At 40.9% G+C, this 5766-nt stretch overlaps 1 non-coding gene across 1 annotated transcript; it reads left to right on the top strand.

Annotated features, from left to right (window-relative positions):
* The first annotated feature begins 4728 nt into the window (after nucleotides 1-4728).
* Nucleotides 4729-4832, top strand: LOC148576437 (small nucleolar RNA R71). Its single transcript, XR_015904445.1, has one exon. It is a non-coding gene; the product is annotated as a small nucleolar RNA R71 (small nucleolar RNA).
* Nucleotides 4833-5766: the final 934 nt, after the last annotated feature.

Below are 5766 nucleotides of genomic sequence, written 5' to 3'. Positions count from 1 at the left end.
TGATTCAAAGTTCCTTTGCATATCCATCATTTTTAGGTGAAAGTCCTCTTGTCTCTCCTGAGACCTCATGTATTGTTGAGACATTCCTTCTATGATTTCCTGCATTCTGCTCATATCCATGGGGTCTCTGAGAATTTGTTGTCTTCTTTCTGGAATTCCTTGCTCTTCTTGCTCTTCTTCTCCTTCTTCTCCTTCTTCTCCTTCTTGCTCTCCTTCTGCTTGTTGCCTTTCTTCATTTCTTCTTTTTGTATGTCTTGGAGCAATTGGGCCAAGAGTCATTCTGTACGCAGTTATGGCCATTCCAGGATATAGCCAATTAGGTCTTTCATCTTCAAGTGGTACTTGGGCATCGATGCATAGTCTAATGATGGTGCTAGGGAAGTGGAGCCAGGATTCAGGGTCACTTTTCTCACTAAACTCTTGTATCTGTTCAGCAATGAGTTTATGAACTTTGATCTCCCCTCCCACCATAATGCAATGTAGCAAGATGGCTCTTTTAGGGACTATTTCTGAAGAGTTTGCAGTGGGTAGGATGGATCTCCTAACTATTGCATACCACCCTTTAGCTTCAGGTGTTAGGTCTCCCCTTCTCAAGACTCTTGGAGCCCCTCTTGTTTTTCTCACCCATTCAGCTCTGATGGCACAAAGGTCTTCAGCAATAGTCGTATAGTCAGGTTCTCCTATCATCCTTTCCTCATAACTTGCTTGGCTGAAACGTATGTTTTTCAGGCCAAGAGTTTTCATGATTGCCTTGGGGCTGAAGTCAACTTCCACCCCTCTCACATAGCTTTTGTATGTGGGTTCCACGGTTGGATCCTCCCTCACTGCATTTGCATAAAACTCTTTCACCAGGTTGATGTTGATTTTAGTGATTGGCTTAGTCAGGAGCTCCCACTTCCTCTTTTTGATCTTCTCCCAAACACCTGGGAACTCATCCTTTTCAAGGTCAAAGGGAACCTCAGCTAGTACCTTTTTAGGTCTCATCCATTCGGCTTGAATCTCATGGAAAACTGATTTGTATTTCCATGCATCGAATTCCCTTTCCTCCTCCATTGGCTGCTTGTCTTTTCTTCTTTTGTGGCTAGATGAGGCTGCCATTGGTTCTTTAGTTTTGGTAAGTGACAAGCTAAAGTTGACAAGGTGAAGCAAGAAGTGTTGTTAGAAGTGTGGTGAGGTTGTTTTCGGCAAGAGATAGTTATGCTATGATGAAAGAAAATGTGCAGGAAGGAGATTTGGTGGTGTGGAACTCGTTCCCCAAGTGGTTCTTTATAGTGCACGCAAGTGAAAAATGGACGGCTAAGGTGATTTGTGAAGGGTGGCTTGATGGTAAATATATGAATTAGGGAGAAGGACGAGTTGCTTTTCATTTTCTTGGAAGTATTCTGAGTGCATTAGGTTGTACATGTAGCTATCTTTTCATGCAGAACTTCCTTTTCCCAAGTGTTAGTTTCAAAGACTTGTGAACTTTCTTTTTGACCAAGCACCGTACCTCCCCCCTTGTCTTTTTCTTCCATTCTTATCCTTCCTTTTGTACCTGCGCAAACAAACAAATTTGCTATCATTTTTTTTTCGGTCCATGTGAATAATGAATAGTACTTGCAAATGTTTTTTTTCATTCTTTTTGAATTGTAAATCACTGATTGACTTCATGAGCTTATAGCCGTGACTTTTGTATGTATGCACACTTATTACTGGACACCAAACTTAGTGTTTGGTAATGTCTCCTGATGACATGAAGTCCATGTTGGTTGTCCTTAATGAATGTGCATAATTCTAATAAATCATAGTCACTTTGGCTCTTTGATCCTAAACAATTTTACTACCTAAAGTAATTGAAATCAAAGTATTAAAACATGCAAATGGTATACTTGTCATGAATTTCTAAATCCAGAGGAACTTCTTGCTTTTCATTAACTGTGTTCTAAAAGGAACACCAAACTTAATGTTTGGTTGTGCACTTTGAATGAAAGATTGAATAAAATTTGAATAAAATTTGGGGTGCCTTCAGGCACACCAAACTTAGAGACTAATTGCATTTTACATGCAATGTTTAGTGCACTCTTTCAACAGTTGTCCTGAGGATTCAAGTTCATGCATAAGAAACCATGCTTTATTAGATGCAAAGCAAAACAATAACGAGTAAGGATACTAAAACATGGGTTACCTCCCATGAAGCGCTTCTTTAACGTCACTAGCTTGACGGTTGTCCCTTGTTAGGGTGGATTGTAGTGCTTGATGTCTTCTCCTCTCACTATGAAAACATCCCCATTTGATTCCTTCATGACTTCTAAATGTTCCATAGAAAGAACTTTCCTGATTGTGAACACTTGAGGGAGCTAGGAAGGAATGGTTTTGAGGCCAGGTGGGATTGGCAGATAATGACTTGATATCACTTTATCTCCCGGAGAGAAACCTTCAGTGGGAATTTTCTTGTTTCTCCACCCTCTTGGCAATTTCTTTACAATTCTTCCCTTTCTCTTGAGGATTTCTTCATTGACCCTTATGCCAGGAGGATCCTTCTGATCTGTTTCTATTGATTCTTGTGGCTTTAACTCTTGCAATTCTTGTTTGCCTTCCAAGGACTGTTTCAGAATTTCAGCTGCTGGATTGCTTTCCTCCAAACACAGATGGCTACTATCATCCTTAGGCTTTTCAGGTTCTGGTTCAGGCTCAGATGCAGGTTTGAAAACATTGAAAATGAGCTGTTCATCATGTATTCTCAAAATTAGCTCTCGTTGTTCTACATCTATGAGCGCTCTAGCAGTGGCTAGAAATGGCCTTCCCAGAATGATAGGGTGTAGGTAGCTTTCCTCCATATCCAAAATGACAAAGTCTGTGGGGAAGAAATAATTTCCCACTTTCACCAGCACATTCTCAACTACCCCTTCAGCTTGCTTCTGAGTTTTGTCAGCCAGTTGTATGATTACATCAGTGGATCTCACCTCATTCAGTTGTAGCCTCTTCATAAGAGTCAGAGGCATCACATTTATGCTAGCTCCTAGATCACAGAATCCTTTGTCAATTTTTGTTTCCCCTATGATGCAGGGGATATGAAAACTTCCTGGGTCTGTTTTCTTAGAGACTATGTCCTTCTTGATGAGGGCACTGCATTCTTTGTTCATTATTACAGTTTGTCCTCCCTTCAAAACTCTTTTCTTGCTCAGCAATTCCTTTAAATACTTGATATGTGTAGGCATCTGCTGGAGAATCTCAAGAAAGGGAATATTGACATGGAGAGACTTAAATGTCTCTAAAAACCTTGAATAGGTTTTCCTTTTTTCACCTCCTCCTAACCTCTGAGGAAATGGTGCTTTTGGTTGGTATGTTTCCAGCATGCCTTTTTGCAGTTCCTTGGCTTGCTCAGTTTCACTTTCCTGCTTAGCTTCTTCCACACCTTCCTTCAAGATTTCTGGCTCCTGTTCTGAGGGTTTGATTCCTTCTTCTTCTGAGACTTCCTTCAATATGGTGATGGCCTTGCATTCTTCCCATCTCACTCCCTTTTGTTCCCCTTTAGGATTCTTTTCTGTGTCACTAGGGAACACTGCAGTTGACTTGGGGGCCTGTTGAGATAGCTCTCCTACTTGAGACTCCATCCTCTTTAGTTTTTCACCATGGTTCCTTAAGGTAGATCTCACATCATCCCTAAAGCTTTTCAACTCACTTATGTCCTGACCCATGTTTGCCAGCATTCCTTCTATCCTGTTTAATTGATCTTGAAATTGTTGGTTCGGATTAGGTTGGGCAGGTTGATTATTTTGGCCATGATATGATGGTTGGGAGTAAGTGTTTTGTGTGGTTTGGTATGATCTTTGGTTGGAGTTTTGGTATGTGGACTTGTTATGTTGGTTTTGGTTGTAAGGTTTGTGGTTTTGTGGTTGGGTTTGTTGGTTCCCCCACCCAAAGTTTGGGTGGTTTTTCCATCCTGGGTTGTAAGTGTTGGAATGTGGATCATATGATTGCCTTTGTTGGTTTCCCACATAGTTGGCCTCTTCCCAATCACCTCCTTCAGTGCTTACTTCCTCTTGATCTTGTGTGTGTATTGCAGCCACTTGCTTTGTTTCTAATTTCCTGGTGAGCTCTGCTAGTTGCTTGGCAAACACCTTGTTTTGGGCTAAAATTGTATCAACATGGTTCAGCTCCATGACTCCCTTAGGTAGCGTTTGGTGGAGAGACAGAGACGGAAAGACTGAGACTGAGAGACAGAGACTAAGAGACAGGGATTGAAATAAATCTCAGTATTCTGTTTGGTGCAAAATGGGAGACATGAATTGAAACAAGAATGAAACTCTAATTTAATTTGCACAAAGGGTAAAATTGGAATTAATTAATTGAAATGAAAGTATTTTAGGTATAAAATGTTATTAAAGTTTCAGTCTCCATCTCTAAAAATTCCAGTCCCCTGTGTCCCTACTTTTTGGAGGTACTGAAATACTGAAATTTTAGAGACAGAGACAGAAATTTTAGTACCAGTCTCTGAACTAACAAACACGATACTGAGTCTCAGTCTCTCAGTCTCTATCTCAGTACCTCAAAACAAACACTACCTTAGTGTTGTGTCTCTCTGAAGCATAGTAGTACTCATTCTCAGCCACTGTCTCAATCACTTCAATGGCTTCTTCCACAGTCTTTTTCCTGTTCAATGAACCTCCTGATGAATGGTCTACAGCCTTCCTTGATTCATAAGAAAGTCCATCATAGAAAATATGCAATTGCACCCAGTCATGGAACATGTCTGGTGGGCATTTCCTTGTCAAATCCTTGAATCTCTCCCATGCCTCGTAGAGAGTTTCACCATCTTGTTGTCTAAAAGTCTGAACCTCAGATTGAAGCCTATTGACCTTTTGTGGGGGGTAGAAACGTGCCAGAAACTTGCTTTCCACCTCATCCCAGGTTGTTAGGCTCCCCCTTGGGAATGATTCCAGCCACTTAGCTGCCTTGTCCCTAAGTGAAAATGGGAACAAGAGCAGTTTATAGGTATCTTCCTGGACTCCATTGGACTTCACAGTGTCGCAAATTCTCAGGAATTTTGTGAGATGTTGGTTTGGATCTTCATTAGCACTCCCACCAAATGAACAATGATCCTCCACAAGTGATATTAGCTGTGGTTTAAGTTCAAAATTGTTGGCCTGAATGGGTGGTTTCTGAATGCTGCTACCACAATTCCCAGAGGTTGGGTTTATGTATGAACCAAGAACCCTCCTCTCAGGAATGGCATTGTTTCCATCAGCCCTCTCATGGTTGTGAACTTCTCTATCCATGTTGAGATCTAAAGCTTCCTCAAAATTGTCCTCATATTCTCCTTTAGATTCCTCTTCTCTCAGTACTCTCTTCCCTCTTGCTTCCCTTCTAAGTCTATGAAGGGTCCTCTCTGGTTCGGTATATGGAGGAGTTGATGTCTCTCCTCTCCTACCTGTCATACAAGAACACAGCACAGGCACCAAACAAGTGAAATACTCTTGGTTAATGGAAGAGTATGGTTAGAGCAGTTGAGGAATTAATTCAATTAGTTAGTGAGTCAGTGAGTTAGTTGCTTGAATTTAAAGGCATAAAGAAAGAAAGCATGTAACAGAGTGCAGAAATTAAAATTCAACAATTAACTTGAACTGAATTAACAAAGCATGAAAAATGCTCAATCTAGTTAACTTCCAATTTGAGAATTGTCAATCGAAAACCAATCCCCGGCAACGGCGCCATAAACTTGATGTGCATAAACTTGATATGCTACGATTTAGGAAATTGCACGATCGGCAAAATTCCCTCCGGCAA

This window comes from Arachis ipaensis, chromosome B1 (genome assembly GCF_059453495.1).
Source record: "Arachis ipaensis isolate K30076 ecotype BB chromosome B1, ASM5945349v1, whole genome shotgun sequence".
Classification (NCBI taxonomy): Eukaryota; Viridiplantae; Streptophyta; class Magnoliopsida; order Fabales; family Fabaceae; genus Arachis; species Arachis ipaensis.
This window is presented reverse-complemented; position numbering and strand designations above follow the sequence as displayed.